We start from the raw sequence: 12,373 nt of genomic DNA, 5'->3' as shown, positions 1-12,373 counted from the left end.
TGAAAGCTATAAAGACTTATTACGTGTACGTTAAGTTTTTATTACGACTTCTCATACCCCACTGTAGGTACCTACAACCACAGGTACAGCTACCAACTTAAAACTGACAAAAAGTTTTCTGGTTTAATAACCACACTCATATGGATCTATGGGAAAAACCTAGTCCCTACTTATCTATCTTGATAAATTAGTTTAAAACTAAATTAATAATATTCATAATACAGTTAGGTTTATGACGTCAAATGAGGACTTTTAATCTTAATCACTTTCTTGTGCGTAGATCGAAGCTATAAAATAAATGAGACCTACTTTACATTTTACTACTTTTCACATGAAAGTGAAAGAATAACACATCCTAGTTAATTATACATATTTAGGACTCTATCTATAGCTAAACAAAGCTATGATTTACAGGGCCTAAAATTATGATATTATTGAAAGCCTCCGCGGTCATAGATAGTTGACTCTCTCTCAATCCGAGTTTGCGTATTCGAATCGCCAAGATTAAGTACGAAAACTACAACAGCGCCATTGTGAACGTGTCCTAAAGTGAACTTAGTATGAGAAATGGTTGCACGAAGCATATTTTGAGAATCAAAATTGTCACGTTATCGTTTAATTCGAAGGTTGAGTATCGAATTTTGTCGAATACGTAAACGATTCAAAGACGAAAGTTGTTCATGCTAGAGGTACGGAGGTATTAAGTTCGATTCCTTACTGGGGCGCAATACGGATACAAATTTAATTTCACATTAGAGTTAGACACGCATTATCCACCGGTTAGATTGAGTTATTTAGCCTATTTTGGATCGCAATGTTTGATAAACATGTTGTGACCTTCGTTGTCGGAAAATAACAAGATCCTATAGTTCCTACTGTTAAAAACAACCTCTCTGAAACCTAAACTCTACGAAATCGATTTGGTAGAGTCGACAACAATGCCCTCTTTGAAAAACCTCATGTATCTAATACCTATCCTATCGTTTTACAAACCTACATCACACTATAGTAATCTTCAGATTTTCCACAAGGTGGCTTTAGTCGACTAAGTTCGATTTGGTTGCTCGAATTTGTGGGTAGAGTCATCGATAAATAGTAACTATTTCGTCTAACTCTACATAGATGTCGCTAGTTATGTTAGCATAGCAGTTTTGTAAACACAAAACTGTAAATAAACAACTGCCCTAATTTCTCAGCCTCCTTGATTATTGTGTATTAAAAGTAGTGATTTAGAAAAATATAATAACTAATTTGGTAGACTGGAACTACTGGAAGCAATTCGTTAGTCCTGATACCTAGCTATTTACTAATAATATTTTGCCCTATGCAGTAGCAAGAAACACCTAATTCACAAATTAAAGTTTTTATTAATGAAGTAATAAAGGAAAATAATATAATTTAATCGCCTAGGTTCATTCATCGCATCATTTTTACATTTAACATTGCACTCTACTTACGATTCGAACTTGACATAATTTCATTCACTAGGTAGGTACTTGTAATAGTTCCTACGCAGTTTCCTTTAGATTTTCCTCAACGGCATCTGACTGTGGTTATGTAACAATGAAAATTGCCGTGTACTAGTACATATTTAGTGCCTCTGTAATTGTACTAATGTACAGTCGCGGAATGAAAAGGTTCGTCACCTTAGTGTCGGTTTTCGCTTGCACTAGGTACAGTAAGAGTCAAACCTGCCAACATAACAGTACAAGAAACAGTGCTGCTAACATTTAAATAAATATGACGTTTGCTAACGAATAAGGTTTTGCTTGTTTATTTTTCTATCCCATCAGTGGGTTTAGACAAAGTGCAAATTATAATCGCAAACCAGTCGAAAAGTGGTCGAAAAGTCCCTTTTTAATATGGAGTTTTGACGGATTCGATTTTCGATTCGATCAAAAAGTGCGTTTTGTCTAGGGGGCCAGTGCAATGCAATGATGACATTGACCAATTGACAATAGTTTTTTTTATTTAAAAGAAATAATAATGGCAGGTTGAACCAACAAGAAGGTTTTAGTTTATCAATCATAATAATCTTCTTGACAAGATAAATCGTCAAACAACTTTGATCTGAATAATTTTGAACTTTACTGACGAACAGTTAAAGATTATTTTCTCTAACTCGAGGTTATTCTGTAACATAGTTTCAAAAGGTTATAAAATATGTGCTCGCGATTCGTTGAAGGAATCAATTTGAAAACTGACGAACCTTTTCATTCCGTGACTGTACAATGAATGAGTATAGGTACTCCTACTAGTGTTGAATATTAGGTATCCACTAAACCTATGATAGTTGCTGTATGTATTAATAAAGAAGTTCGGCCATTTATATTATTTGTCAACATTTTACAAATGGAAACAGGTCAAAAGGTTGGAAAAAATTATCACACCACACATCAAAAGTAAAGAAAGGCGTTTATCTTTGTTATTTATACAACGTAATACATAATGTCTTAAGTAGTGATGTGTATCGTTAAATATGCCTTTATTGATATATCGTAGCTAATTTTTATAGGATCTTGTGATCATTTACCTATTTATTAATCCATAAAAAGATGTAGCGTATTTATAAATAGTCTAGACTTCATTTGGCAATTTTAATCGATTTCAAGAACCTTATCAGCCTCCAGTCCAGACACAATCGGTGATAAGGTCTTATCTAAGGACGGAGCCGTGACACGTCCGACTCCCGCGCGGGGCTCGTACGTGCTTATCGATCGGATCCGTGTCGCAATCCTTGCTATCGGACTGTGACACGGACACACACTTTATGAGTAAGGCTTTTTTATCCACAATCGATACTAGGCTTGCATCTCACCTGATGGAAATTGATGATCAGGCCGAAGGTGGAAGTGAGCTTAACCCGGAATAACTGGCTATTTCACCTCCAACTGCTGGAACATATGTTCATCATAATCATCATCATCATAGCTAAACATAGAGGCAAAGGGAAACCACGTTGCGCTGTCCAATGTTAGGGAGGCCTGATGTTGGGAACATTTTTCATCATTCTTTTGCCTATAATAAGTAAGATCTTATTTGCCTTGGGTACAAAACTCACGGGAAGAGTAGTCTGATACATTCTGTTTAGATGAGTTAAATTCAGAAAAGACAATATTATTTGCCTGAAAATAAGACAAGGTTGAAGAGCGTATAAAAGACATCAACGAGTTCATGGGAGTTGAGCCCAAAATCTACCATATAAAAATAAGTCGGGTTTTCCTCCCTGACGCTATAACTCCAGAACGCACGAATCGATTTCCACGGTTTTGCATTCGTTGGAAAGGTCTCGGGCTCCGTGAGGTTTATAGCAAAGAAAATTCGGGAAAAGGGGGTAAAACAGGATCCACGCGTACGAAGTCGCGGGCGGCCGCTAGTTGATTATAAAAAATTAAATGCCTAAAAGTAGGTTAGTTGCTGTTTCACTTGATGTGCGGTCCTCCATAAAAATTTTGTAAAAATATAATTATGTGATCTAAAATAGCTTCGTGACATTGTGATCACGATTGAACGTTTACGCAAAAACCACAAATACTAAGCTAACCGCTGTAATAACAATAAATTTTAATATGCTAGTGTTTACTTCGAATACAATAATACATTTTTTTTATGAAAATACAGACCAGAATCAAGAATTAACTATTTTCAATGACGTAGAGTGAGGAACTAGAAGGAAATAATATCTACATTTTCGCTTAAATTACGGCAAAATTACGAGTATAATATGTCTTTTCTTAAATTTACCTTATTTTGAATTGTCTGTAACTCGTAGGTGTGTATGTAACATAAATTATATCATAATGACGGCCAAGCAATTTGCACAATGATTTCTCAATGCATCACAATTTTTTGTTCGAAATTTCTTATTCGTGGTTCTAAATAGCAACAAAAACGATGTTAGACCGTAACGAAACATTGCATTTTCTGCGATTACTTATGTAATGTAATGTGTCATTCAATTGTATGTTCTTGTTGTAACATTATGTGGCTATGTCACCATTCTCGAGGTTCTAGCAGCTCTAGGAATGGGTACATAGCGTAGTCAATACCGATATAGGTAGGTGCCTTTACTTAGGTAAATAATATCGAATTTACAAATTAATGATCGAACAATCAAAATATCGAATGATTAAGATATCGAAAAATCAATAGAGAGGTTTTTATTAAATGTCATATGATTAATTTAAATAAAACATATTCATTCATATACACATTTTTTGTATTTCCCACTTTAGGGTACCATAGTCAACAAGAAACCCTTTCCTCCATCTTCCTGTTGTACTATGCAACGTAAGATCGACTTTCGATATTTTAATCATTCGATATTTTGATCGTTCGATCATTTGTAAATTCGATATTCTGAACGTTCGATATTTTGATCGTTCGATGAAACGTGTTCGATTTTTAGATTTTCGATCATTTGTAATTCGTTATGGTGTAGGTAACACCTTTTCTTAGGTGTTTTACGTTTACTAAGAGAGAGAGAGCTACATGATAATCATGTTCTTCAAAAGTGCAGTACTCATAATATTCGATTACATCGGCTTTACAACGATTTCTATCAAAGTTTGTAATCGATTTTCTTCACGAAATAAGAGAATTACTCATGATTTTATCGAACATGAATTTAAATAGAGTAATGTTGCATTTTCTAGTAGAGGGACTCGTATCAGTCAAACAATATTTTCCTGTGTTGTTTTATGTAATGAAATCATTTTTTTTATCAGGCGAAGGATTAATAGGTAACTAAAACCTGCCAACAAAATACGGAACTTCAACACAAAATTATTATCTTTGCAGATACCTTAATCCCATTTATTCTTACTGGAGACTCAATAAATGAGTCACTTGAAATTCTAATAAACCAATATTTCAAATAGATACTGACAATAGCAATTATTTATGATTTAGAAATCAAAGTCCACAAACGGACACAATAGTAAAAGAATAGATGTGTAGGTACAACATAATAACTAAATTGGATAATTTACGATACATTTATATGTATAGGTACGTTTCTTATTAGGGTTAATATTATTTGTAAACAAACTTCTTCCCATTTTAACTAAAAATAGCCTTAATTTAAATTCGGTACCGAAAACCGGTATCCATGTTCCACAAACTTTTGCGCACCGAAGACGACGTCCTTGGGCTGCATGTGGCAATTGAAAAATATAAATCAACGTAAGATGGTAAGATATACCTGTTCACTAAAACTACATTATTATTGTATTTCAGTCACCAATAGATTTATTTAAGTATACACGGTATAATCCTACTATCCTACTATGCGAAAGTTTGTGTGGATGTCTGGATGTTTACGTTACTTTTTCACGCAAAAACTACTGAACGGATTTTGATGAAGCTTTACAGTATTATTGTTTAAAACCCAGAATAACATAATATAGGCTATAATTTATGATGATCTGTGACATTACATATCGGTTTTGTATTCTAGCACCTAACTATAAATTCATTTATTGTTTATTCAAATTGAGTAATTTTAAATGATAAGACGAAATGTTGCGTATTGTAAGACTCTGCTTTAAAAGATCTTGTGGTCAAAATAAAATAATAACATGTGCGAAGTATCACCATTATAACTGTTTTAATATTTGCCGAAAACGGCTTGGTACACTACACATTAATTTATAGGAACTAGGCAGTTCTTTGTCAACAGAAACAACCTGTTCTTACAATATTTTAGTACGCGGAACAACGTATATCGTAAACTGGTCTTATTTAAAGTAAACAAGCAAAAATACAACGCGCACTTTGTTAATTTATGTAGATCAAACACTTTTGTATTGTGTGCTAATACACGAACATCTGGTAAATAACATGTTTCTGCCAAATTGTAGAATCGTGTTAGGAAATTACGCTAAAAACTCAATTTGATCTCAATCATGACCATGTTCTGACCTAAATATTGAAATTCAATCAAGTAAGACCTAAACGAATAATTAATTTAATTTTGTAAATCATTTTAGCCATGGGACGTCTACTGCTGAACATAGGCCTCCCCCAACATCCCCCAATTTTGTAAAACGGACTTTAAAATAATCTAAAAGGTTAATTGTCAGAGAATGCCTTATTTAATTAAGTTCTCCTTCATTTATTTGGCTCTCTACCAAATAATTATTTTTTATGACTCCGCTAGTTTTATTATCTAATCGAACAATAAACAAACAGCTATTTTTATAGCTACCTGTTATTACATAGTCACTGTTAGACTCAATAAGGTTGGTAACTTATGTCGGCCATATTTTCGCACGTTTCCACCTGTACCACTAGTACGAAAAACTTTCGAGTTCAAGACGAGGACGAATTTTTGTACGTTTCGAGTTCGAACTCGAAACGTTCATTCTTGTTTTACTAAGGATCGTACTCGTTAGCTTAACTTTCTAATTTCTTTTGTCGGCACGCAAGGCCAAGAAGCTTCTTTCGACGAGTCATAGAGTATTTTACAAGTTTTTTTTTATTTAACATGGAATGGTGTGTTCCGTCCGAAACATGCTGCGTTATTTTAAGATGTTGTTATTAAATTTAAAAAAATAAGTTACAAAGATGAATAATGCTCATAACGCCTCATTAATTGTTTATACGTTTTTGTGTTATTGTTTGTTTAATATGTAAGTATTTAAAACCATTTTTTTTTTTTTTTTTTTTTTTTTTTTTATGTGATAGGAGGCAAACGAGCAGACGGATCACCTGATGGTAAGCAATTGCCGTCGCCCATGTACACCCGCAACATCAGTGAAGTCACAAGTGCGCTGCCAACCTTTTAAATCCCATTCCCCCCCAATTGGGCCTCCGGTATCCTCACTCACTCGGCGAAACACAGCGCAAGCAATTACCAATCAATATTTACATTGTTGGGTAAACAAATTTCGGAACATCTTTCGTCTTGTTAATGTAGCTGGCAAGCAAAGCGGCGTTATGAATAAATTTAAGTTGCTATAGAAACAATGTTCTGTTGATTGTCACTTGTGTCATAGAACATAAAAAGAGCTATCCATTGTGTATTCCTACTGTTGTAATAAATTAATTTCGTGGACAAATCTATCTTCTCTTCAAAAAAGGAGGAGGTTATATGTTCGACTGTATGTATTTTTTTTTTCTATGTATGTTCACCGATTACTCCGTCAATTGTGGACCGATTTTCAAAATTCTTTTTTTGTTCGATAGGGTACACTTCTGAGGTGGTCCCATTGTCACCAAGTTAGGATCTGATGATGGGATCCTAGGGAAATCGAGGGAAACCCTCAAATTTTATAGGCACGTATATCGTTTTTCAAACTTTTTCTTAACTTATTCAAGTATTTGCTCCTGGAAATCATCATCTCATATTGATGAGCTGATGATAGAAGGTAAAACTCCTTAATACTTAGGAATTGGAAGATAATTCTTTTAATTTTATAGATAAGTATAGTTTCTAAAGTTATTCAAGTGTTTACATCAGATATTCATCATCTCATCATGATGAACTGGTCATGGTAGGTACAACTCCTTAATGCTTAGGAGTTGGAGGATAATTCTTTAAATATTATAGGTACAAATAGACCAACAGTTGTATTCTTTCATGTTTTTAAGGTGGGCTGACGGTTTAAGGTCTTTTTAGGTTTTCTATATGGTAACCTCTATTTTGTAGGGAATATTATTTTACAGTAGACATGAAGAATATGGTCTCAATGTACTGCCTACCTTCAGTGGTAACATCAAGGTAATAATTAGTAAACTAAAAAGCAAGAAATAAGTAAAATTTTATAAAAAAAAATAAAACCGACTCCAAAAAACCTACACAAAAAGTTGAAAAATAATTACTAATTACCTACTTATTTATTAGGACGAATTAATATTTATGTAGGTATACCATGATTGATACTTTTGGAGTCGGTGCAGGCAAACTTTACATGTTTCATAATCTTGGCACCGACTCCAGAAGTATCAATCATGGTATACCTACATAAATATTAATTCGTCCTAATAAATAAGTAGGTAATTAGTAATTATTTTTCAACTTTTTAGTGTAGGTTTTTTGGAGTCGGTTTTTTTTTTTTTTATTTCTACTGTAAAATCACACTCAGCCACACGCTCACACACGTCTGACAGTGACAAGACAAGGGATTTTTCTTGTTTTGACGTATTTTCTAACCTCTTAGAATGTTATTAGAAGTCGTAATAAAATAATTTGAATATAAAGCTATGTTTTAAAGTAAATAAAGACCATATTAACGATGTTAACATGATGAGACATCGGTAAGTAAATTAAATTAGCAAGTGAAAAGATTTTTTAGTTAAATCATGTAGTTAAATATGTATATTGTAATTCTATCTTGTTTTAGATTCTATGGAATGGAGGAGAAGATTTAACAGCTAGAAATTAACAAAAATCCTGCAAGAGCATCGAGATCTCGCTTTTGGCGAGTGGAAGTCCAAAGGCAAAGTGCAGCGGTTTGCAGTTTAGCCTCACTTTTTTGGACCTAACAAGACAGGAAAAGAATAGTCAAAGGTATGTTGATTGCAATAATTGAATCTTTATTATTTAAGTAGGTACTTACCTATGCATTCTCTAGACAAACTGAAATGTTATGCCCTTTCATATTGATTGTTAAGATGGCAAGTTAAATTAGTATTTAGTTAACATTACTTTTTCTTTTACAGAGGAAACCCGAGTAGCCAGATGATAATATATGAAACCATGAGCAGCCAGCCATTGAAACTCTCAGCAATTTGAATAACAATTTTAATTATTACCAATCATGTAGGTATCATACCTATTAATAGAAAATTAAGACTGTTAGGTACCTATGTTTTAATTGAAATTCAAAATATTGTTTAATGTTTTATAAGTATTTATTAAATAAATTGTCACACATATATTTTGTTTTAATCCCATTAATGTCTATTTGCCCGCAAGTGTTGATGGTATTTCTTAAGTGTGCCCAGGAACCTTAGTCCTATTACTTATTCTGTGCCGAAGCTGGATCTTTGTAAGGTTTGGGTAGGGTAGGTACCTGTAATGATTAATAAATGTTGATGAGTAGAATACTATAACATTAATTTTATAGTTATTAGTTTAGGTAAATAAGTTTATTAAGATCTAAAACTTTCTGGCTAAAACACTTACGAGCAAAGGTATGGAATCACCCTGTTGTGTTTTGTTCTGTATGATCTTAAGAACTGAATGCATATGTACATTTGTATAAAATAGTTCATGGATAAATCTTATGTAGGCATGAGTACCTACCTACTTCTCCGAGTATGTTGGGGGTATTGAGAGCATTGGTTAAGTAATTCCAAATGCTTCTTCATACCATCAGTGCCTTGGTATGAACTGGATGCATCTTAATGCATAGCACATAATATAACCTGTAATAATTATTATCTATCAAAGGACAAAGAAATCATGTGGTATGTAGAGTAGACAGAATGTATGAATAAATTATGTACTTGCCTTGTGTTCCAAGGACACTCTTTTTGTTGCCATAAGACTATCTTTCCGGCAATTTGTCACATAAGTAGGTATCTTACAGGGCAGATATGTACCATCCTAGACTGCATCCCTCTTAACATCATGTGCGATTGTGGTCAAATACCTGCCTTGTTATGCATAAAAAAAATAAATAAATAAAAATCTACTAAAATGCAGGTTTATTGACTTTGAGGCGGTATCGCTGCAACAACCACAACATCAGGATTTAAGTTTTTCCTTATTATGTTGCCCTATTAGATATGGACATTAGGAAAAATGTCCACAAAATATATTTTTTTACTCACTGTTGGGATGCTTCCTAATCTCTTAACTTAAAGCATCTAAACAATCTAAATGATGCCAAACAAGGAAATAAATTCGCCGACCACATAATCTCCACATTTAAGCCTCAAAAACACGTAAAATTTATATCAACGTAATCTTCTCACAACAAAATTGACAGTGACACAACATTCGATGATTTCAACGACAACGAAAAGACGTTGATTGTCAAAATTAGGTTCGTACTACGTTATTTCATACAAAATCCATCTTTCGTCACGCCTAGTATTTGAACTCGATACGAAAGAAAATCGAAAGTTTTTCTTACTAGGTGTTTTTTTTCTTTTTATGACCTATAGGGGGCGCTGTTTAATTTTTCATACAAAATTTTTCGATGGCACTTTGAATACGCAAACGAAACGAACTCGAAAGTTTTTCGTACTAGAGGTACTGTGCCTCTACCATGAGTTTACCTACCGAGCATCTCGCTATCGAGGGCGTAAAAAAATGTATGGCAAATTGTACAGCGCCTCTAGCGGTTAGTAGCTGAACCACAGCAAAAATAAAAACACTACCATGAGTTCATCTCAAATCGTTAGGTAAAAAACCTATCTAAATGAATACGATAGCGACTAAAGTTTTTATTTAGTTTCATACAAATAACTTACCATGAGTTGCAATTTTCAAAGATGTCATCGAAAAATTCCTTAGCTGTCACAGTAACGTAACTCACTGACTTATTGACGTGTGAAAAGCAAAATAAAATTGTAGTTTTAGGTCATTTTAGGTGTTTTCTTTATTAAATTATGTCGGAAAGAAGTTTATTACGATGGAACATTATATCAGCATGTGGGCAGGCCTCCCACTAGGTGGACCGACGATCTGGTGAAGGTCGCGGGAAGAACCTGGATGCGGGCACATTGTGGAGATCCTTGGGAGAGGGAGAGGATGCTGCGTTTCCTAGAGATGTGCGAGGGAATTGTGTCGTGCGAAGATGTCTAGCTGTGCTGTGAAAATGTGTGCGGGTTTCCACCAAAGCTGTGCGAGGAAAATGTATCGTACGAGGATGTGTAGCAGAGATTTGAAAATGCTCAATAGTGTTGTACAGCCTGAGCCTTTTCTACCAGAGATGTGCTGACCGAGGCGAGGTAAATGAAGCGATTCTATTGGTTCTTTACAAACACATCCTTCGCTATGCATCCTCGCACATCTCTGGTGGAAACGCAGCCTTACGAGAAAGAATAAAGAAATAATAGAAATACTTAATAATAGAAAGCTAATCCGACAATGAATGTGTATTTTCATAAGTTGAAATTTACTTTTGTTTTTAATCAGTATGTGTATTATGTACCTATTAGGCTTTGTGAAATAAATAGTTAATAAAAATTAATCATTTTATTTTCAACTAGCTTTTGCCCGCGGCTTCGTCCGCGTGAAATTTAGTTTGTCACAGATCGTCATAATTATAGCCTTAGATTAATAAAACCTAGATAGATAGTCAGTGCACGAAAGGTGAGGCAGTTTTTAGGGAGCCGGCACGGCTCACCCGTAAACGTCACATGAACTGTCAAAGTGAAAAATTGGTAAACACGTCCGACGAATTTTAATTAATTAAAATGGTTTGTGCTGTGAAAGGGTGTCTAAAATACATCAGAAAAACGAAAGAAAGTGACCAGTGTTACATTTCATAAGTAAGTACTACAATTCGACGCGTACTTTGCTTGAATTTGGCTTTCAAAAATTAAATACGGGAATGATACCAGTAACAAGAAAATTTATTTCCCAATTGTTCGCCGTACAAATACACTTCCTTTTTTATGAAATCGAGACTTTTGAGTCGATTTATCTTATTGTTATTAGGTAGGTACTTTCAATTCAATAAATAAGTAAGTACATGATGCGTTTTGTTTTTGTTAATTATAAAATAATTAAAAACGTATTAAAAATTTCCCTACTTTCGGGAAAATCGCCTTCACTGTCTACACTCCCCAACAAAATTGACACTAATGACATAAGATTTTTGCCTCACTCTTGCTTGACGAAGCGTTTGTATGAAGACTATCCATCTAGGTTTTATTAATCTAAGATTATAGCCTATATGTTAACCTGGGTTATAAACAATAATACTGTAAAGTTTCATCAAAATCCGTTCTGTAGTTTTTGCGTGAAAGAGTAACAAACATCCAGACATCCAAACTTTCGCATTTTTAATATTAAGTAGGATATTAGTAGGATATGTATTTACTTCATTATTATTACTGACGAGATTGCTACCATGTATGTTTGGTGACCATGAAAGATTAAAACAATATAATGTATTTAATTAATTATAATATCTTAAGTTTTACAATAATAAGGTAGGTATATCTCCATCCAGTTACCCTAGGTAATTATGGATTTAATTTACAAGTTGTTATTTATAAGCACTCTGCTCTAAATCCTTTGGCTTCAGGGAAGAACCTGGACCGCCACCAGTCCAGTGTTCCCTTGGCAGCTCTGTGTATGCGAGTTGCCTTCTTCTTGCTGTTTAAAGTCACTCCACACCTTAACAAATAAACATTACAAATAAAAATGACGAAATAAGATAAAAGCAATCAACATGAATAAAGTAGGTAG

General features: G+C 33.9%; 2 long non-coding RNA genes across 3 annotated transcripts; one reads left to right on the top strand and one right to left on the bottom strand.

Annotated features, from left to right (window-relative positions):
* The first annotated feature begins 8,072 nt into the window (after positions 1–8,072).
* On the top strand, positions 8,073–8,748 carry LOC135079676 (uncharacterized). Its single transcript, XR_010258863.1, has 3 exons — positions 8,073–8,259; positions 8,346–8,512; positions 8,665–8,748. It is a non-coding gene; the product is annotated as an uncharacterized LOC135079676 (long non-coding RNA).
* Positions 8,749–8,783: 35 nt separating this feature from the next.
* LOC135079675 (uncharacterized) lies at positions 8,784–9,967 on the bottom strand. 2 transcript variants are annotated; one of them, XR_010258862.1, is made up of 4 exons: positions 9,781–9,967; positions 9,458–9,677; positions 9,251–9,372; positions 8,784–9,017 (listed from the first exon to the last, which is right to left on the bottom strand). It is a non-coding gene; the product is annotated as an uncharacterized LOC135079675 (long non-coding RNA). The 2 variants fall into 2 exon arrangements; XR_010258861.1 differs by having other exon boundaries at positions 8,784–9,372.
* Between the last annotated feature and the right edge of the window lie 2,406 nt (positions 9,968–12,373).

Source organism: Ostrinia nubilalis, chromosome 17 (assembly GCF_963855985.1).
Source record: "Ostrinia nubilalis chromosome 17, ilOstNubi1.1, whole genome shotgun sequence".
In the NCBI taxonomy this organism is placed as follows: Eukaryota; Metazoa; Arthropoda; class Insecta; order Lepidoptera; family Crambidae; genus Ostrinia; species Ostrinia nubilalis.
This window is presented reverse-complemented; position numbering and strand designations above follow the sequence as displayed.